Genomic DNA, 23,293 nt, shown 5'->3' with positions numbered 1-23,293 from the left:
GATCTGATCGCTGGGCTGCTAATTTGCTGTCCTGCGTTCAGATAGTCACTACCTCTGTGCGATCCTATGTGTACGCCAAGCTGCTAAAATCCACTTTGTTCAGTGTGCGCAGCCCAGGACTTACTCCTCCAGTGCGATCACATCAGGCTGGTCGGGGCCGGAGCTGACGTCAGACGCCCTCCCTGAAAAGGCTTGGGCCCGCCGGCGTTTTTCAGAACACTCCCAGTAAACGGTCAGTTGCCATCCACAAACGGCTTGCTCCTGTCAATCACCTTGCGTACACCCGTGCAAATGGAATTTTTGCCCCATTCCATCACTGACCACTGATGACCATTGTTGTTGTCCGATGCATTGCAGTGCATACGCATGTGCAATTATACCTGATCGCCCGCTGTGCTAAAACGCACAGCAGTGATCAGATCTAAATGACCCCCTTAGTCACACTGGGGCAGATGTATTAACCTGGAGAAGACATAAGGAAGTGATAAACCAGTGATATGTGCAAGGTGATAAAGGCACCAGCCAATCATCTCCTAACTGTTAATTTACATATTGGAGCTGATTGGCTGGTGCCTTTATCACCTTGCACATATCACTGGTTTATCACTTCCTTATGCTTTCTCCAGGTTAATACATCTGCCCCATTATTAGTCCACGGCTGGCTTTACATTGTGTGCTTTATAAATGATCTCCTAAGTATTTGATTTTATGCCCCTACTGTATTCTTTCATACTCTGTAGTCTATACATGTGAAATGTTGAACAGTTTAGGAATTTCATTCTGATAAAAGAAATAATTTGTTTTTATTTTATACCTCATATACAAAATGTTTATGTTATTGCTCCATCAGTGTTGTAGCTTTAGTTGCAAATTTATTATTTATCCAAATGATTTAATTAAATCGAAATCATCCACAAACTACAAAAATGTGCATGAGGAAAATAAACGGAGGTAGAAATAATTACTTTATTCGCTTTTGGAGATTAACGTTTTTAAAATAACATCTCTATAAAGAGCTGCAGGATATTTTAATAGGTCACAATGTATTCTGCAACAGTGTGCTCCAGGGAGCCTTGACGTGTAAACAGCTTGGTTTAAATGAGAAAATCATGAGCGATGACAAAGAGATCTAATCCCAGAGAGACCAGTTCTATTTCATCCATCCGACAACTCTGGAACTACAGCTTTAAACTTAAGCAAAGAGGAGGCCAAGAATAGGATCTAGAATTTGTGCACTGAAAAAATAAATGACAAAGGGGGTGATTCCGACTTGATCGTGGCTGTGCTACATTTAGCACAGCTACGATCAGGAACACAGACATTCGGGGAGACGCCCAGGACAGGGCTAGCCCGCCCCGCATGTCAGTCCCTGCCCCATTGCAGAAGTGCAAAAGCATCGTACAGCGGCGATGCTTTGCACTTCAGGAGTAGCTCCCGGCCAGCGCAGCTTTTGCGTGCTGGCCGGGAGCTACTCGTCACTGCCCGAGTTGCAGCGGCCCTGCCCCACACGGTCCGGCCATACCTGCGCTGGCTGGACCACGCCCCCACAAAACAGCGCCGAATGCTGCCATGCCGCCCCTCTCGCCCAGCGACCGCCTTTGCCTGTCAGTCAGGCAGAGGCGATCGCTAGGCAACTACAGCCGTTGGCTGTCAGCCATGCACCAGCGCACTGTGGCGCCGGCGCATGAGCAGTTCTGACCTGATCGCTGTGAAGAACTGCAGCGAGCCATCAGGTCAGAATGACCCCCAAAGTATTAGTGTCTCAAGGAATAGGTATTGTTATTTATTGGACAATATAATTATAATACACCTTCTGTGGCTGGAGAAGGGGTGACATGACTATGAGTGCGTATCTAGTGTCACTCACCTGTTATCTCTCACTGACACAGTCCCAGCGCCTAAAGCCGACATTAGGCTGTACAATACTACAGGCGATCCGGCAGAATGCACAAAAGACAGAACAAGTGCACACTTATCAGGGGGCCTCCATACACTGCAGCATAAGGTTAGATGGAAGGTGGTCAGGGTGAACTGACAGGTTTGATAGCAGACGTTTTCAGTCTACGGAAGATTATCACTTATCGCCATACACTAAACAATAATAATTCAGAACAGTCATTTCAGTGGCTGACTGTTTAGCGTACGGCCAGCTCAAGTCTCTCTTCACTTGTGCAAAGATAGTCTTCTTCCGCTAGGGGTGACTTGGGCAACCCTTTGTACCCAATGCCCACTAATTAAACCTCCCAGCAGGCAACAACTAACATGTGGTTTAATTAAAGGTAATGAACAAACAGGGTTGGGGCAATCAGGATATGGATGGGAGCATTAAACAGAGAACATGGCAGCCAACTTTTTCACCAAACAGTTCCCTGTGGAACCCTGCTTCTTAATTCTAAAGCAGACCAACCCTACACGCTACTGACGCAACATATAACAAATGTGGTCCAATGATGAACCAGACTGATGGCAATTTGATCTTTTAATCCTTCTTGTAGTAGTACTATGCACAGGTAGAATAACTGGTGCTCTATTCCCCCCACTGGCACATGTACTAACATTAGAAGTGGTAATGGAATTCTGCAACTTCTATGTCTCCAGTTGACTCAGATGCTAAACACTACTTTTTGCAGGAGCAGACGACTCCTCTTGTGGAACATCCACACTGCTCACATGCAATTCACAATAGCCGAAGGCTCCCTCTTGGAGCAGGGACACGCTTAAAATGCCTAGCCAGTCAAGTATGTAGGCTTTTCCAATGGGTCACCCAGTCTGGCTTCAATGGATTATTTCAGCTGTTTCTCCTAAAGTCCCTCTGTGTGGGGAACTGCAGTCCCCTCTCCGCTGCTCCAATCACCTACTGCTCTCTCCAGCAGGATTCCTCCTTCGAAACCACAGCCTGCAACTCCAACAACTCACGCTTTCTCTGGAACCCTTCTCCTGCATGCTCAACTCCCGCTCATGCTCAACCTCCCAGCAGGCACTCCTGTCACAGGGGTGCACTAGTATAGTGCCTCTATCTCATATAGTCTGACTTCTTCAAGCATTGACCTTGGTTTGAACTTTGGCCAATTTTACCTGTCCAGACACTACCCGTCTCTAACTCTATTGCTATCTAAAATAATAATTTTATTTATATAACGCTTTTCTCCATCAGGACTCAAAGTCACTTTACAAACATCAAAAACATAGCACAGAGGTTTAGTATTACAGCATGAAGAAAACAAACCAAAAAATAGCGAACATAACGGGCACAATGAGCTTAATGTAGGGCTAGTGCAGCCATTTTTCTTTAATAAATTCCATAGGTTACATAACACACCCACGAAAGGTACCAGGTGAGGAAGCCATTTTGGGCGCACCACAGAGGTCACCCTGGGTGGAATAGGCAATGCCTAGAAGATATTATACAAAGTAGGGAAGTTGCAGTGTCCTAAAGCTAAAGGCAGAGCCTTTACATAACAATCAGTTCCAAGTATTAGTATTTTTCATACCATCCACATTGCTACAGTACATTGGAGGGGTTCACTATGGTATGCTGGCGGTCGGGCTCCCGGCGACCAGCATACTGGCGCCGGGAGCCCGACCGCTGGCTTACCGACAGTGTGGCGAGCGCAAATGAGCCCCTTGCGGGCTCGCTGCGCTCGCCAAGCTACGGGCTATTTTATTCTCCCTCCAGGGGGGTCGTGGACCCCCACGAGGGAGAATAAGTGTTGGTATGCCGGCTGTCGGGATCCCGGCGCCGGTATACTGTGCGCCGGGATCCCGTCAGTCGGCATACTGAAGACCACCCCATTGGAGTGCTTGTGTCCTTCTCAGTTCCTATCAGTCTTGTCCAGTACTTTCCTGGGGGGCTGTGACCTGCATAACTTAGCAGCTATGTCCATACCTTGTTATGGAAGTCCCAGATGAATACCTGGTAACATTATACTCCACACATTCTAACTGTAGTGACATACACCAGAAACACTGACAAGGTTAGTGGGTCATAACATATGATGAATTGATCAGTAACTGCATAACACAGTTTGGGTTTCTGTGATATGTTGTCTCATTTGCATTCAAATAATTATAAAGTTTGCCCTGGCTGGAGAGAGGCATACCCAAGATAGGTCACACTGGGGGTGATGTCTACTTCTTATCTTCCCTCAGGCAGACTCCATGCTCATTCTCTACCTTCTATTATAAATGTTTTGGCCAAGCATGCGCAGTCATGAGTCTTGGTCAAAATTAAGCCATCAAATAACTATAAATTCTTCAGTGAATAAGGCTTTCATCAGAGATGTTTAACCAGCATGAGTTTGTTTTTAGTAAATACTTCCATTACTATTTCTGTTATTATTACTGCTAATACTGGCAATAAAGAAGATACTCAATGATGCCAGAGTGTGATGGGTCAAACACAGATGCCTCAGTGACTTCATCACTCATCAGAACCATGTACACTGACCACTGGGCTTATAAACTTATTTGCAACAATCATGTATATAATTTATGTCAGACACTTGTACATCACATGATCAGAACTGATGACAGCCCAATAGAAGTAAAACATTTAGAAGCAATGGAAAACAATGTCCCAATTTAGGTATCTTAAAACATAATCTGATCTCATAGGAGAAGAGCTGATGTTTAAAGTAGTGATGAGCGGATTCGGTTTTACTCGGTTTTACTCGGTTTTACTCGGTTCTCAAAACGGCATCTTATTGGCTCACGGATGTCACGTGTTTTGGATAGCCAATAAGATGCCGTTTTGAGAACCGAGTAAAACCGAGTAAAACCGAGTAAAACCGAACCTCGCTCATCACTAGTTTAAAGCTGATGTGAGACATGATTCGGTGTCAGGACAGAAAACCTAACTGGAGAGCGTCTCCGTCCGCGCGCCCGGACAGAGACGCTTAGAATGGGAGAGCGTCTCTATGCACTCCCGGCGTCACTAGGATGGATCGCCTAGTCACACCGGCAGTGCATGTTTGCGATGGCGCGGCCACAGTTGAGCGCAGCTTCATCTGTATATACTGTATAAATGTGAAAGCCCTCACTCACTCATCACTAATTCTCTTACTTCCCAATATGTTAGGAAGCTGAAATTGAACATAGGTATTCTAAGGGTGGGAAATAGGAAAACAACGCAATTAGAATTTTATTAAATCTCCCCTAAGGGGTTGAAAAGGGGGTTGACATAATTAAGTCATTACAGATGCATGACTTGCGTTGCATGAACGATAACGCCCAAACGGACAATCGGATCAAAATTTGGATTGTACCTCCAGTGTGTAGAATTTAATAAACTACAAAAATGGTCCTTTTACTTTTTACCGTATCTCTCACTCACTGACTGACTGACTCATCACTTATTGTCTTACTTCCCGATATGTTAGGAAGCTGAAATTTTACATAGGTATTCTGCAGAAGGAAATAGGAAAACTACGAAATTAGAATTTTAATAAACCTCCCCTAAGGGGATGGAAAAGGGGGTTGACATAATGACATCATCACCGATGCGTGGCTTGCGTTGCGTGAACGATAACCCTAAACGGACAAACGGATTGCACCGTTTAATAAACTACAAAAATGGTCCTGTCACTTTTTACCGTATCTGCTACAGTGCTCCTCGGGTAACGCCAAGAACCATGGATTAATATTTACTTACATTAAGACGTCTCAAATTTACATCTCTATAAAATTATCAAATTTTTAACACTCCTTTATATCTACAACCGTGAAAATCAGAAACTCCCGCGCAAATGACCAGCTAGTCTTGTTAAAAAATACGGAAATTTGTTAAATAAAAAAAAAAAAAAAAAAAATACAAATCTCAGTTTGATTACATAAATAAAAATTGGATGATAAAAAGGTGTGCTGGTTACACGGTACACAATTTAGGATGAATTAAATAAAATGTAATCAGTTTAATGATCCTAATAAAAGTACACAATATACATTAGATACATTCCATATAAGTAAACCATGAAACACAATACAAATATACGCAGTTAATAATTGTATACATTTCATTGAAAAAATATGGCAAGCATGTGCCCAGATATCCAAAATAACTTGCCAGTTTGATGATATGGACAGTATATATAAACACACAGTACTGTAACTGAAAATCATATAAGGCAGCTAGTCAGATGAAAAGATAAAGCAACGATTTTAGTAAAAACGACTACAGTACAACATGTACAAGTTAGTCATTTCAAGTTGCATAAAGGTAGAATACGCCTTTAATTTTTTAGGGTGAGGGAGTATTTGGCCTTATGTAGTTGAGAAATAATGTGTGACACTACAAGTACCAGCTACAGCACTGTCAAACTACAGCTTGCTTTGCTATTTTAACACTTGTGGTGCGTCCAGTACTGCATGTCATATTCCAAAAGCCGTCAGAGCTCTCAGCTTGATCATTAATCAATTTAATTAAAGCAAAATTATACCCGTTAATCAGTGAGGCATTCAGACTATAATCACAAACATTTATTTAACTTACTTAAAATGTAATTTGCAATAGTGTTCACTGTGCAAGCTCAGTGTTATTTAGTATGACAAAATAAAAGCAATACACCAAACACTGACATTTGTTTTTAAGTAAACTCTATTCTTTGTCAAATCAGCTCATTTCAAAATGGCTGTCAGTATTTGCTGCTACCCAACTTACAGTAGAGCTACCTTAGCAATCAATATTGAAAATGGAAAAGCAATTAATTTGAATAAATGTTGGTGATTTTATTCTGTGTCTGATTAGTTCTAGCCATTCTAGAGTGTCTTGGTAACTAAATACCCTTCCAGGACACATAACCCTCAACAAGAACAGTCCATGGGTCTGATTCATGTTTGTAAGTAAAGCAAAAAAACAAACAACTGGGCAAAACCCTGTTGCACTGCAGGTAGGGCAGATGTAACATGTGCAGAGAGAGTTAAATTGGGGTGGGGTTTGTTCAAACTGAAATCTAAATTGCAGTGTAAAGGTAAAGCTGTGCAACATTTGTGGGCTACATGCAAAAGCTCCCCTTGCATGGCAACATGGTGTGTTCCAGATGCAAAGTTACTTTTTTTTGCTTTACTTACAAACATATATCCGGCCCCATGTCAGTAGTTTTGGGTTCCTACTGGAGTCATCTTACTAACATTACTGGTATACTTGATCTCTGAACTTTCTGGTCCATTCATCAATTAAGCCCTAATATCTACTGCTTGTGTTAATGAACTCAGGTCAGCAGGTGTAACTTTTACAAATACTCTACATTTGCTATGCTTAAGTCACGATGTATGCTTTGGACTTAGCCGTATGTTACTAGCAAGAGACACTGTGCTGACTGGCAGCGTGTACTGGATTCCACAGCAATACGGCGCCCAACATGAGATAAGCAGTCCAGCCACCGGCCATTTATATATATATCTGGCAAGACACTCTTGCTTTGGAGATCACAAGATCTGGTTTCTATTCCAGTCAACAACTTGATACTGTTAACTTGATATATTTGCCAGTTTGCTATAATTCATTTGGGATACACGTTCTGAATAGAAAATGCTTGCAATTCCTATTTAGCGCTGTGAAATACAATATGTTGATTAATAGTACATAATGTGACCTCTGGGTTCTCCACATTCTCTTTTCGTTCATGCCTGTCAGGGAAACGTTTGGTCATGCCACTGTGCCCATATATAAATGCAATGCAGGAAATCTCTAAAGTTTCAATGAGGAGAACATTGTGGAGGTAGGAAGGTTCTGCATCACCCTCTCAGCATTTGTGTGCAAGGGAAGTTTGGTTCTGCAACAGGCAGCAGTACTTCCTAAAATCACCTCTATCAACACATACCTATTATTGGAGTGCAGGACTCTTGTTGGCTGCCTGCCCTCACACTGGGATGAAAGGCATTTTTATGCAGTCCTACAGGATAGATATTTTTATTTAGCCAGTCTTCTAGTTTCAATATATATATAATATGATTCCTAGATCATAAGGCAGCATGGTATAACATCTTATTATTCATATCTGCAATTATTCAAACTGTGCTAATTACACCACAGCCGGACGGATCAGGGATTTCATTCTCTGCAGAAAGAAAAATATTGGGCCAAGATTTGCAAGTTTCACACAGGAATTCTTCAACTTTCCTCCCTAAAAAGTAACATTTTTCAGCTGTTCCGAAATAAAAATAAAAAAAAGGTTGAAGTTTTAAATCATCGGTTCCAGGAAAAATGTTTAATTTACTTATTATAAAATGAAATGTATTTATCATCCCTATTACATTCACATGTTCTAATAATGAGGATTTTATTATTGAATACTCCCATTCAATAATTTCTGCATTATGTACATCCAATCGATCAAACCCAATGATTTTAACTAGACCATTTATTAAATGATAGGAAATCCCTGCCCACCTTGCCGTATTTATTGCAGTGCAACAGGTGTTCATGGCAGCAGGGAGTACCTGAGAACCTAGGTTAAGATGTGAGTCTGTGATCTTGCCCTTTGTATCAGGATCGACACTGTATTGGTTGACAATAGGTCGACACCATCTGGTCAACATGCATTAGGTCAACACGTACTAAAGGCCGACAGATAAAAAAAATTGTGTCGTCCACTGCCATGTCGATCTTTTGACCCTGTCAACCTTTTCCACCTGTTGACCTTTAATATGTTGTTGACCTTTAATATGTTGACTTTTTGCACATGTATACATTTTGTACCTGTTGACCAAATGCATGTCGACCATTTGGGATCAGCCTATTGACTGTCGACCATAACATTGTTGATCTATTTTACCACAGCCCTCGTCCTTACATCTAGACAACCTCTTTGGCCAGGTCCCACTGCTGTCCGGTCCACCAGGCTGCATCATGTTAATGGGAGTACTGAAGTTACATACCTCTTTATACAGGTATCTGCTTAATATTCAATATAAATTGTGCAGCACCAGTGTAAATACACCTATTATAAATACAAACTTTAGTACATTTTTCTGAACACTTCCCCAGTGGTAATATTTTTGACAGTTAGTCAGAGATTAGACAAGAGCAGGCATACCTGTTTTATAAACTAACCCCTTAAAGGATATTTCCAACCAAATTACATTTTAATCTACACCCCCTCTTCGCCCACGTAGCATAACTGTTGTCAGGACGCACGACAAGCATCGGTGTCCTAAACACTCACCAGTGTCACTGCTGGTGGGGCAGGGGGTCCTCTGACAAGAGGGCTCTGGCATCCGGCAATCTTTGATGATCCTCTGAAGGTTTCCCAGGGTATCTAGTTTCCAAACTGCAGTACCTTCCCAGGCTAATTGCACAGGTGCACAGAAACCAGATTGCAGCAATGTTCTCTGACCAGTTGTTAACTATTTGTGTGCCTGAGATTTAATCAAGCTCCTGTGTGCAGTCTATGATATTCTCTGACTGACTGCATTGCATGATTTCCAGCTGATCTCCACTTCACCAACCAAAGTCTCAGTCCAGCCAGTCAGTTACCCTGCAGCCAATCACAGCCCAGCAAGGGGTTTAAAGGAAGTCTAGCTGCAGCATTCGGGGCTTGTGCAAGTAGTTACATTGTGTGTGTGACACTGGAACCTGCATTTCGTCTCCAGGTCCAGTTTATACTTCAGCTGGTAATCAGTCCGATCCAGCTTATGCTTCAGCTGGTAACCAGTCCGGTCCAGCTTTATACTTCAGCCGGTAACCAATCCGGTCCAGCTTTATCCTCAGTCGGTAACCAGTCTGGTCCAGCTGGTAACCAGTCCGGTCCTGCATATCCTCAGCCGATAACCAGTCCGGTCCTGCATATCTTTAGCCAGTATTCAGTCCGGCCCTGCATATCCTCCGCCGGTAATCAGCCCGGCCCTGCATAGCCTCAGATGGTAATCAGTCCAGTCCTGCATATCCTTAGCCGGTTACCAGTCCAGTCCTGCAAATCCTCAGCCAGTAGCCAGTCTGGTCGAGCAGCATCTCTTCAGCCGATTGCCAGTATGCTCCAGCTGTATTCCTCAGCCGATAGCCAATCCTGTCCAGCAGCGTCTCCTCAGCCGGAAGCCAGTCCGGTCCAGCTGTATTCCTCAGCCCGTAACCAGTCCGGTCCAGCTTTTTTCAGCAGGTAACCAGTCCGGTACATTAGCACTGCGTGGTTCATAACCTTGAACTCATATCAAAGGCAGTTCTCACTGCTACCCAAATCACATGCGAAAGAGCTATGTTTAGCTTCCTTGACTTCAGCTCTATGCCTCAGACCCTGGATGACGGTTATCACCTGACCCAGGTAACCTTGTGCACAAAACCATGACAACTGTGAGGTCCCATACCAGAGACTCCCACAGTTTGGGATTTCACCCTTTACAAATGCTGCAATTGTTTCCCTAGTCTTGGTTAGTTTTCCAGAATAGATGCTGATTGGAAAGTGTCATGGCGTTTGTGCTGAAGAGCTTTTCGCACTACTTTTCCCCTTGCTGTCTATGTTGATAAAACACCCAGTGCCGCAGCAGTGGGGATGGATTATTCAAACTCTAGAACACCAGAGCGGCACCATGCAGCAACCTCTGTGACTCTGGAGCTTGTAGTTCACCTGGAATGGTCCAGGCCATACATGGAGGCTGTAATCTGTCCTTCCCTGTCCCCCAGTGATAGCTACCACAGGCACCCCCCAAATGGAACACCCCCAGGATGGGGATGGATGGGGACGCACACTACAAGCTTGAGAGTGGAAGAGTTAGCTGCAGGGAGCCAATCCAGTCACCCAATCCACCTAATATAGGCTGGTACAAGTTCAGTGTGAAGATGGTGACAGCTGTGATACTATGCATACGGATAGAGGGCGATCTGGCGGAAAATATTATAGGCATTTTTGTTGCATTCAACTTTGCATCAAGCACAATGTCTCAATGATGATAATGTCCAACACCGTGGATGGGATGGGCCTAGCAGCTGCCCCGCCAGTAAAATGCTTCACCTATGTACTAAGCCTTGAATGGAGATAATGTGGACAGAGATATAGTACCAGCCAACCAGCTTCTAACTGTCATTTTCAATCACAGCCTGTAACATGGCAGTTAGGAGCTGATTGGCTGGTACTTTGGGGTAGATGTATGAAGCAGTGAAAAGGGTGGAGAAGTAAGTTAGTGGAGATGTGTGCCATGGCAACCTTCTCCACTCTTATCTCTGCTTCATAATGTACATATACACTTTTATCTCCATCCACTCTCTCCCCAACGCTTAGTACATAGACCCCTTAGTCCTTAGAAGTATGCTCCGTTTTCAAACCGATGCAGCAGTCTTAAAATAAAAGAAGTATTTTTGTTGACCTCTTTAATCAGAGTGTAAAAGTCTATTTGGTTCTGTTGTTTTGCAATATGTTTCCAGTAAAGACGCCCTAGAACAAGTTACCAACGTCAATGTGTTCCCGTGCTAGACCGTATAAATAATATGTACAAACCCATCATGTTCTTGTGCTGTTCTTATATCAAATTATATATTTCCCAGATTGTAGCTATTACAAAAGCTTTCCTTGGTAGCAGAATAAATTGTTAGGTCTTGTATGGCCTCCCCATCTGGGCTGCAAACAATTGTGTGGATAATAAAATAAAAAAAACACACACACACAAAATGAAGATTTTAAGCAATATTGTGTGGTCTCATTTTGAGAGTTTTTTTATTCTTTTTTAAATTTGAATAGCTTTCTGCTGAGAGTAAGATCTGAAATGCGTGATGTCTGGTGGAGAGCTTTACTGTGTGCACATGGAGAGCTATTAGAGCTATTGTACTCTGACCTGAAACATATGTTGCACTTGCAAGTGATGTTTATGTGCTTTCAAGTCTAAGCATTCACACAACATTAACCCACATGCTGACTGAGGGGCAGTGCGGGTTGTCGCAGCTGGGTGCATGTCCCTAAGTGGCATGCTGTCGCAAAGTACGCATAAAGACCAATATGTATTGTTCAGAAATATACCAGGATTTTGGGCTGAGCCTACAAATGCATTTTTAAACACATAGGCTTCATTTAAAGAGAGTACAAATATGTTTTACTCTCTTAGGCAGGAACTATTAACCTACAGATCTGTACAATTTTAGAGACTCTTATAGGCCCTACACACATGCCGATTTGTTTGAAAGATATGAACGAGAACTCGTTCATATCTTTCAGTGTGGAGGCTCCAGCGATGAACGATGCGCGGCCCCGCGCTCGTTCATCGCTGGTCCCCCGTCGGCTGTGCATGGAGGCCAATATGGACGATCTCGTCCATATTTGCCTGCACTTCAATAGAGCCGCGTGACGGGGGGAGTGAAGAAACTTCACTCCCCCCGTCACTGCCCCCCCCCCCCCCCGCCGTCGGTTCGGCCGTCGGGCACCTCGGTGGCGGATCGGCATGTCTATAGGGCCCATTACAGTAGATTGTCTTATGTAATATGGATTTGCCGGTTAGTTCACTGACCTCTGCACGAATCTGCAGAGCATTACACTCTTCCAGAGGCCACTTGACAGATACATACTACTAATATATTATGTCTCATAGTGGATTTTCTTTAAATCGCTTCCTTGCTGAATTTCTGCAGTGCAATGGGCTCTGTTGCTTCAAATAACTTCTTACAAGAACACACTTTTCATCCACTGTCACACAGTTCGTTTTGCTGCAAAAGATAAAACGCTGATATTGGGCCTGATTCACTGTTGTACAATGAGCAGTAGCATCCGCAGGAGGCGTCTCCTGCCCGCATTGCAGATCCAAGTGCTACGTCCAAAGACAAAGCATCGGATCACCAGCATCCATCTGTGTAAGTCTAATAAGCTTTCCCAGAATGGGAAATGGAACTTCTCTGCTGGGGCCAGGAAATATGCACCAGAAGATGAACATTATATTACCAATTATTTTCTGAATTAGATATATACATTATACATATGTATATGGCAACTCCATATCAATCTAAATGATTGATACAAGACCGCCTATTGGCCATCCCTACTTAAAATGACACATGGTGATTACATTATAGGGACTGCAATATGTCCAGTTCACATCACCGAAAGCTGGTGTCAGCCTTGCTGGACTGGAAGCTCAGTACAGGCATGTCTGGGGTCCACCATGGGGCTACATGATAGGATTACCTAACTACAGGGAGGTGTTATTGGGGACCGCTCTTTACGGGGCTGATGTACAGTTAAATGCAAGTTTATCTGCTGAGTGTATCTTGCAGTATTTTGCACTGCACAACCTCCGGAACCAAACATATGTATGTTTAGGCGATGCACAACTGGAGGCAATTCAGCCGTCGGAGGACTGAGCTGTAAGGGACTGTTCTCATGTAGGCAAAGCATAACTCCCAACTTTTAGAAGCTGGGAGGAGGGACACTGAGGCGGGTTGAGGGCATGGCCTCACAGGAAGTGCTGCAATTGTAGGCCCTGCCCCCATTTTTGCAGTGGGGATAGATATAACATGTGCAGAGAGAGTTAGATTTGGGTGTGGTGTGTTGAAACTGAAATCTAAATTGCAGTGTAAAAATAAAGCAGCCAGTATTTACCCTGCACAGAAACAAAATAACCCACCCAAATCTAACTCTCTCTGCACATGTTATATCTGCCCCACCTGCAGTGCACATGGTTTTGCCCAATTGCTAACAAACTTGCTGCTGCGATCAACTCAGAATTACCCCCTATGTAAGAAACTGTAAATAAATAAATAAATAATAATACATTTTATACCATGCAAGCAATGAGTTTAAGAAGAAATCTGTTATAGTATTCTAGCATAAATAAATAATTTTTCAAGAACACCCGCTACAGTAAGACCAGACAAGTATTTATACATTGCTGTTATACTGGCATTGCTCATTGTGCACCAAACACAATCCTGAGTACAGGTCATACTTATTGTTTGTGCATCCAGCATCTTGTAAAAATGATGTGTTCTGCCAGGCATCCTAGGGGTCATTACTGAGCCTTACTGCCAGTAAACTGGGGCTAAGCACATAGGGGGTCATTTAGACATGATCGGACACTAGATTTTTTCGCAATCAGGTCAGAACTGCGCATGCGTATGCACCGCAATGCGCAGGCGCGTTGTACGGGTGCAAAGCGGATCGTTGCTGTGCTATGGATTTTATGAAGAATCCATTCGCACAGCCGATCGCAAGGAGATTGACAGGAAGAGGGCATTTCTGGGTGTCAACTGACCGTTTTCTGGGCGTGTTTGGAAAAACGCAGGTGTGTCCAAGCGTTTGCAGGGCGGGTGTCTGACATCAATTCCGGGATCTGACAGGTTGAAGCGATCGCAGCGGCTGAGTAAGTTCTGGGCAACTCAGAAACTGCACAAATCTTTTTTGTAGTGCTCGGCTGCACATGCGTTCGTACACTTGCAAAGCAAAAAATACACTCCCCTATAGGCGGCGACTATCTGATCGCAGCGCTGCAAAAAATATCTAGCAGCGATCAGGTCTGAATTAGGCCCTTAGCCCAAAGTAATAATGCCTTTAGTACTAATCTAAGTTGCAAAGAGGTGGTATTAGGGCTGCAAAGAGTTGTTACTAGAATTCACACCTGCAGCTCCAGGTTCTGCTGTACATCATTCTGCACTGCACTTTGTACATCCGAGTAGTACAAAGTATGGAAACCGCAAAGCACTGGTAATCTCTGATATCAGTCTCCGCAAGCTGGCCTTGTCCTTTCAGCTGATCTTAGAAATCCTATTCCGACGTCACAGCGATTTGTGGAAGCAGATATTTTGCAGCCTGATGCAATGCTGATGAGAACGTAGCCTATACATTCTCTAGAAACCAGCATCCTCCCCATGCTATGGGGCACTTCTCTGTATACTGTATCTGTGCGCCTTGTGTACTGTACTTTTACCCCATTAGATGTCGATTACTCAAGAAAAACAAATCTAATTATCCAGTTGTGGCCAAAATAAATGTAGTACAGTACTTGTAGATAAATATTTGTGTCTCAATCAGATCCCAGCACACATCTGGTGCCCGCCCTGCGTTCACTGGCGCACTGAGCTCAGTTCACCTGCACACAAGTGTTCTGCTTTGAGAAAGTACAGTACCGCCACCTGGTCTCCAGTTACATGAACAAAGACTTGCTGTAAATCTTGCTCTGCTCAGTGTTTTAAACCTTGGATTACCGGGGCTTTTGTAGTAGGCATTTATGTTCAATCAACATCGGCCAAAACTCATTACAGGTTGACGGATGCTCGTTCACTATATAAAAAGAGTCAGTGTAGCCCATCAAACTCCCTGGGGGCCAGTTATCACATAGTAAAGCCATAATTGCAAGTGATGTTTCAGGATTGTCTCACCGTGGCCAATCAAATTGCACATTATCACGGTGAGTTATATTCTGATCCCAACTCATGACGAGGTCAATATTTGCACGCAGCTTTATGCCAAAACAGGAAGAATTCACCGGCTTTTCAAATTGATGTTGAGAATCTTAATTCACTCTGCCATCTGGTATATTTCATAGTTTCATGTAGGCACAGTTTAAACTAAATTACTTTTCAAAAGCTGCTCTATAAAATAATAATAATAACGGCAAAAGCTATATAGGCTGCTACAAAGAAGGATAAAGAAAAAAAGATTAAATAGGAATGGTGCCCGTTGTAATGGAAATATTCCAGCAAATGTATAACAATAGTACCCTGTAAAGGGATATTGCAGACCTGTAGAAACTAGTGATGAGCGGGTTCGGATCCTCGGGATCCGAACCCGCCCGAACTTCACCTTTATTTGCACGGGTCCTAGCAACTCGGATCCTCCCACATTGCTCGGTTAACCCGAGCGCGCCCGAACGTCATCATCCAACGGTCAGATTCTCGCGAGATTCGTATTCTATATAACGAGACGCGCGTCGCCGCCATTTTTCACTCGTGCATTGGAGATGATCGTGAGAGGACGTGGCTGGCGTCCTCTCAGTTTCTATGTTCAGTGGGCTGCAAATATCTGTGCTCAGTGTGCTGCAAATATCTGTGCTCAGTGTGCTAATTGCATTATTGTGGGGACTGGGGACCAGCAGTATTATATAGTAGGAGGACAGTGCAGAGTTTTGCTGACCAGTGACCACCAGTAGTATACGTTCTCTGCCTGAAAAACGCTCCATATCTGTGCTGCATTGTAGTATATAGTAGGAGGACAGTGCAGAATTTTGCTGACCACCAGTATAACTATATATATATATAGATAGCAGTACGGTACAGTAGTCCACTGCTCTACCTCTGTGTCGTCAAGTATACTATCCATCCATACCTGTGGTGTATTTCAGTTTTGCACAGTTTGCTGACCACCAGTATATATAATATATAGCAGTACGGTACAGTAGGCCACTGCTCTACCTACCTCTGTGTCGTCAAGTATACTATCCATCCATACCTGTGGTGCATTTTAGTTGTTGTACGTAGTATATATAGTAGGAGGACAGTGCATAATTTTACTGACCACCAGTATATAATATATAGCAGTACGGTACAGTAGGCCATTGCTATTGATATATTACTGGCATATAATTCCACACATTAAAAAATGGAGAACAAAAATGTGGAGGGTAAAATAGGGAAAAATCAAGATCCACTTCCACCTCGTGTTGAAACTGCTGTCACTAGTCATGGCCGAGACGTTGAAATGCCATCAATGTCGTCTGCCAAGGCCGATGCCCAATGTCATAGTAGAAAGCATGTAAAATCCAAAAAACAAAAGTTCAGTAAAATGACCCAAAAATCAAAATTAAAAGCGTCTGATGAGAAGCGTAAAGTTGCCAATATGCCATTTACGACACGGAGTGGCAAGGAACGGCTGCGGCCCTGGCCTATGTTCATGGCTAGTGGTTCAGATTCACATGAGGATGGAAGCACTCATCCTCTCGTTAGAAAACTGCAGTGCCACTCATAGATGGGCCAGGTGTTTGTGTTGGCCACTTGGGTCGCTTAGCTTAGTCACACAGCGACCTTGGTGCACCTCTTTTTTTCTTTGCATCATGTGCTGTTTGGGGACTATTTTTTAAATCTGCCATCCTGTCTGACACTGTAGTGCCACTCCTACATGGGCCAGGTGTTTGTGTCGGCCACTTGTGTTGCTTAGCTTAGTCACACAGCTACCTCATTGCGCCTCTTTTTTTTCTTTGCATCATGTGCTGTTTGGGGACTATTTTTTTGAAGTGCCATCCTGTCTGACACTGCAGTGCCACTCCTAGATGGGCCAGGTATTTGTGTCGGCCACTTGGGTCGCTTAATTTAGTCATCCAGCGACCTCGGTGCAAATTTTAGGACTAAAAATAATATTGTGAGGTGTGAGGTGTTCAGAATAGACTGAAAATTAGTGGAAATTATGGTTATTGAGGTTAATAATACTACGGGATCAAAATGACCCCCAAATTCTATGATTTAAGCTGTTTTTGAGGGTTTTTTTGTAAAAAAACACCCGAATCCAAAACACACCCGAATCCGACAAAAAAATTTCAGGGAGGTTTTGCCAAAACACGTCCGAATCCAAAACACAGCCGCGGAACGAATCCAAAACCAAAACACAAAACCCGAAAAATTTCCGGTGCACATCACTAGTAGAAACTACTAGGTCGACACCCATTAGCTCAACACCTATTGGTCGACAGTGGCTAGGTCGACACTAGAAATAGGTCGACGAGGCCATTAGGTCGACATGAAAAAAGGTCGACATGAGTTTTTCATATATTTTTTTGGTGTTGTTTTCTTCGTAGCTTTGATAGGACTCCTTTACAGCATCCTGCGTTGGGCTGCTCGGTATCCCTGTGTAAACTATGACGTCTAAAAACATAAAAGAAGAACGCCGCAGCTCCCTTCTTTGATGTTTTTTGAAGCTGCGCATGTGCAGCAGCAGACTGTATATCACAATGTGATATACACACCCTACAGCTGCGGAATGGATTCGCCGGGACACGGCTGTAACGCAAGCTCTGTCCCGGCACCACAATTTTAATACATTCATGTGATATAATGGAATATGCATTGCGAGTTTTAGCGTTATAACCGCAAAGAATTTGAGGATATTAATAAAATAAAAGTCCCCCTAAGTATCTGGCGTCATACACACGTATCCTGACTGGTCACACGCAGAGTACTGCAGGACAGGAGACACAGGCATGCACTGGAGCCGGCGCCCAACAGCTGTGTAATCATTGACAGCCTGCTGGGAGTATTCCACCAGCCCAGCTCTGGGACAATTTTGGTGAAGCTCATTGTGCGCCAGAAATGCTCTTTATACAGCCTTGTCGTCGGGCCCCCTGTGGTAAACCACTTCACAGTGGTACTCAAACTGTTTGCTGTGGCACCCTGGGGTGCCTCGGAGTACTTGCAGGGGTGCCCTGGATTGGTGGTCCAGGACCAATTTAAAATATTTATAGTCAATGTAATAGACAAAAAACAGTGCTTGTGGCTTCCAATCATTACTATTATTATTATTATTATTATTATTATTATTACATTATATTTATAAGGCGCCACATGAGTTTCGCAGCGCCGTACAAAGGACAGTACAGGGAGACAAAACATAGCATTACAGTAAATAAATAACAGAAGTAGAGAACAGGTAACAGAGCGCCACACATTCTCATCAAATCATAAATTATGTGGACAACTGACCTAACCACACAACTGGCCTAACCAGAGGCGGAACTCCGGGAGGCAACGGAGTCGGCTGCCGCCGGGCTCCTGGCCTGAAGGGGGCATCTCGCCTCTGGTCTGTGCCGGCCGTAATGAGTCATGCCTGTATGCCCGTCGGCCGCGATGTCCCTCCAGCGCTCACCTCTTCTGCGCGGTTGCAGTGGCTGTAGGACTTGGAAGAGGAGTTGTTGCTGCTGCAGCTGCTGCGGGAGGGGGGACACATGCGAGGCACTGCATACTTGCCCACCCGCTTCTGCTGTCCGGGGACTCACTTATCTAAAATGGGAGGGTCCCTGGGGACGCGCTCCGCAGCAGCAAATCAGTGAAGAGGTGGAGCCTTACCGCTCCTGTCCTGGTTGCGTGCTGTGCCTTCACAGGGTCCCGGCATGATGGCGCGGCTCCCTGGAACAGTGTCACGAAGACGGTGCGTCTCTGCTATGGCCGTATTTCAGGGGGATCCAGCGGCTGGCAGGTGCGTGTGTGAGCGCCGTTGCCTATATGCGGTTGCTGTGTATGTGGGGAGATGAGTGCCGGTGACTGTGTGGGCACGGTGCGGGGGGAGAGGAGTGAGCTGGTTGCTGTGTACATGCTGCGGGGATGGGGGGGGGGGTTTATTAGAGGTGAGCAGCCACCTACATGTGTCACACTGGGCTCAGACGGACTGACCCCGGTCCGGTTCCCCTGTACCCTGGCCGGCTATGAGTTCCAGCAGCACAGGAGGGACTTTGTCTCGGAGATGGAGACTGCCTCTAAGCCCCGCCCCCTCGTGGATATAATGCCGCGATTCGCGGGTGCATGGGGAAGGGGGTGGAGCCTAACATCATGAAGTGCCTTACACATATCAGTGACCTGCTGTTGCTGTAGCCCAACAGGTATTGTTTATCCAGCTTTATTCATCTCTCTCCCCTCACTGACACTCTCTCTCCTCCTCCCCCCCCCACTTGGATCCCCTCCCCCTGTCTTCCTGACTCTCCCTCTCTCCCCTCTCTATCTTCCTGACTCTCTCTCTCTCTCTCTCTCCCTCGCTGACACCCTTTGTCTCTCGCTTGGTGCCCCCCCCCTCCCTCTGTCTTCCAGGCTCTCTCTCCCTCCCTCACATTCTCTTTTCCTCGCTTGTTCCTCCCTCTCGCTCTGTCTACCTCCTGACTCTCTCCCTCTCTCTTGCTCCCCCTTCTCTATCTCAGTCTCTCTCCCTCTCTGACACCCTTTATCTCTCTCCCTCACTCGCTTCTACCTCTCTGTCTTTCTCTCTCTGACACCATCTTAAGCGCTCTCCCTCTCCCTCTCTAATGATAGCAACAGTGTACACAGTCAGTTTTATTGGTGGGGGCCCCCACACATTTGTTGCCTGGAACCCCCACTAGCCTTAATTCGGCTCTGACTATGTCAGTCGTTGTCACTCCTCCCCTTGGCACCCCCACTGACATACGCGATGACTGTGGGCACCCCCTTCCCTCGCTGACACCCACGATCACTGTGTATAAGTGCTCTACCTGGCGCAGTGTGAGTGATGTACTGCGAATTTGGTACTATTATGTGGCCACACACCCTCCCCCCACAAAGCCACACCCCTAAATTTTTGCACCGTCTATTCTTTCAGTATGGTGGGGGGCACCAAAATGTCTACTTACAGCTTTGGTGCAAGTGCCATGTATACTACACAGCCCAGCAACATAGTCACCCCTTTCCAACACTTTAGTAGTGTCCACATCTAGTCCTTGTTTTTATATTTGAATAATTAATAAGAATATTCATTCCGATGGGACCCAGAAAAGGACAGGTAGGACCCCAATTTTTAAAAGTGAGGAGTCCCTGGGACCCACTTTTTTTTTTTCTCATCGCGGTCACTGGGGAGCCACAGCCGCAGCGAGCAGCTCTTCTCCTGCAGTAACTTCCTATGGGGCTCTTTCTCCGTACTGGTCCGCAGGTAAGTAAGCGCTCAAACTGTATGGTGCATGCAGTGGTGCTGGAGCCCGGGCAGGTTGCTTGTGTATGTGAAGGGGGGGATTGTGTCTATTATAATTTATTGTGGAAGCTTATATTTGCTAGATGAGGGAGGGGGATTGGTGGAAGTATGTATATGTGTGGGTGGAGAGATGGGATCTACAATAGACGACAGTTGTCTATATTTGCTGGGATGGTAGTAATGGGGGTGATCTATAATAACTGCAACAGTCAATATTTGCAGGGGTGGTGGGCTATTATCATTGCAGCAGCCTATATTTTCTGTAGAGCATATGTGTGTGGGGCGGCATATGCATGTGTGCTATATATAGTGTGTGTGTGTGTATATATATATATATATATATATATATATATAATATATTTAGAGACACACACATGTGTATTTGTGTGTCTATTACTGCACACACACACATGGAAAACTTAACTCCCCCATAAAAATCCTGCATTTGCCCCTGCGAGGCGGTGTTGTGATTAGAAGAAGCAAAACCGTGCTCGCCTTGGATTCACTCTGGTCTGCCCCCCTGCTGTCAGACCTCCGTTGCTTCATCTCCCCCCGTTTCCCCTTTGCTAAGTCCTTCTACCCAATTGGATCCCTCCCAGCACCCCCCCAGCAGCACACGTCAGCCCACGCATGCGCAGATAGGATTCCGGGTCAGTAAACTCGAAGTCCTATCATCACAAAGAACAGCTCTTACCGCAAGAGCTGTCCTTTGGAATTTTCTTCAAGCATACGCCGATATGCTTGCAAAGAATGGCGGACATAGTTATAGTTGACAAGATAACTATTCTCTCTTGCTCTCTCGCTCTCTCTTGCTCTCTCGCTCTCTCTTGCTATATATATATATATATATATATATATATATATATATTTATTTATTTTTTCTTGTGGAAATACAGGGGTGGGGGGGCACCAATATTTATCTTGCCTCCGGGCGTCTTGGACGAACTTACGCCACTGGGCCTAACACAGTTTACTTATTTTAAGATTTTTTTCTAAATTTCTCAATAAGAAATTTTGGGCCTAGGGGTGCCGTAAAAAAATTCTGATACTCTAGGGTGCCATTATTCAGAAAAGTTTGGGAACCACTGCTCTAGGAGATGACTTCCCAGTGCATTTTCACTCATATCGAGTACACAGATGGGGCAGTTTTACTGCATTATTTCAGCATGTGATGTAGAAATGCCAACAGAGAGATCCATTACTGTCAGCCAGGGCTTTGCAGAGCTCTTGTAATTTAAAAGAGTATAAACTGCTATATAGACTGTAATGATACATAAATGTGAGACAAAAATGTGTGCTCATGCATTCTACTTCCTTAACGAAACAGTGACTAAAAGCATACAGTTGTGAGAGTTTGGTTGCATTAGTTGAACATCACTTTCTGTACATTCAGGAGCGGTCCTCGGTGCGGGCAAGCAGTGCCTTTGCCCGGGGCGCTGCGGCCTGGGGCGCGGCCGCAGTCACCCTGGAGGCACCGCCGCCTGCCCGCACTCCGCTCCCCGCTCCACGGCTGCAGCAGACGCCGTGGGCTGTGTGGGCGTCCGCTGCAGCCGGCTCCAGGCACAGACACTAGAGGTCGTTATTGACCTCTAGTGTCTGTGCGGCGCTATGGGAGAGACGTCATTTACGTCTCTCCCATAGAGAGGAGCGGGCGGCCAGACTGACGGAGCAGCAGCAGCAGAAGAAGCAGGAGCGGGGCAGTGGTAAGTATTGTTTTTATTATTTTGTGTGTGTGTGTGTGTGTGTGTGTGTTTGTAAGCGGGGGCACAGCGACAGGGGGCAAATAAAGAGGGGGCACAACAACTGGGGGCAAATAAAGAGGAGGCACAAATACTGGGGGCAAATAAAGAGAGGGCACAACTACTGGGGGCAAATAAAGAGGAGGCAAAAATACTGGGGACACAACTACTGGGGCAAATAAAGAGGAGGCGCAAATAAAGAGGGGGCACAACTACTGGGGGCAAATAAAGAGGAGGCACAAATACTGGGGGCAAATAAAGAGAGGGCACAACTACTGGGGGCAAATAAAGAGGAGGCACAAATACTGGGGACACAACTACTGGGGGCAAATAAAGAGGAGGCGCAAATAAAGAGGGGGCACAACTACTGGGGGCAAATAAAGAGGAGGCACAAATACTGGGAGCAAATAAAGAGGGGGCACAACTACTGGGGGCAAATAAAGAGGGGGCAAATCAACTGGGGGGCACAGCTAATGTGAGCATAACTGGCCACGCCCCTCCCCTATGAAGCCAGGCCCCCCGCACACTAACTGTTTTGCCACGGAGAGAGGGGGGGGGCGCGCCAGTGGAAACTCTCGCACTGGGCGCCACAAGGGGTAGAACCGGCCCTGTGTACATTACAAAACTATATAGATCCCTGATGAGGATAGTATGGATCCGGTCAGAATCCCGGTGGTCGGGATCCCGGCAGTCAAAATACCAACCTTGTAATCCCAACACTACTTGGAACACCGGTGCCGGCACACATTGATTACTATCCTGGTGCTAGGATTCCGACCACCGGGATCCCGAACAAGGAATTGACGGGCCGCCGTAGAGGTAAGCCGTGGGGGAAGGGAAGGTTAGGTTTTGTCAGTGGATAGAGGGTTAGGCTGGAGGGCAGGAGGATTAGGGTCAAGCTGTAGGAAAGGTGGGCTATGGGTAGGTGGGTTAGGTATGAGGGTTAGAGTTCTTAATTAGTTTGTGTTGGGATTT

General features: G+C 45.1%; 1 protein-coding gene across 6 annotated transcripts in view; it reads right to left on the bottom strand.

Moving 5' to 3' along the window:
- CACNA2D3 (calcium voltage-gated channel auxiliary subunit alpha2delta 3) overlaps window positions 1–23,293 on the bottom strand; it is a 2,000,770-nt gene that overhangs the window by 850,162 nt on the left and 1,127,315 nt on the right. The window lies entirely within an intron of this gene.

The sequence above is a fragment of the Pseudophryne corroboree genome, chromosome 9, assembly GCF_028390025.1.
Source record: "Pseudophryne corroboree isolate aPseCor3 chromosome 9, aPseCor3.hap2, whole genome shotgun sequence".
Taxonomy (NCBI): domain Eukaryota; kingdom Metazoa; phylum Chordata; class Amphibia; order Anura; family Myobatrachidae; genus Pseudophryne; species Pseudophryne corroboree.
Note: the sequence above shows the minus strand (reverse complement) of the source record. Positions and strands in the feature narration are given on the sequence as shown.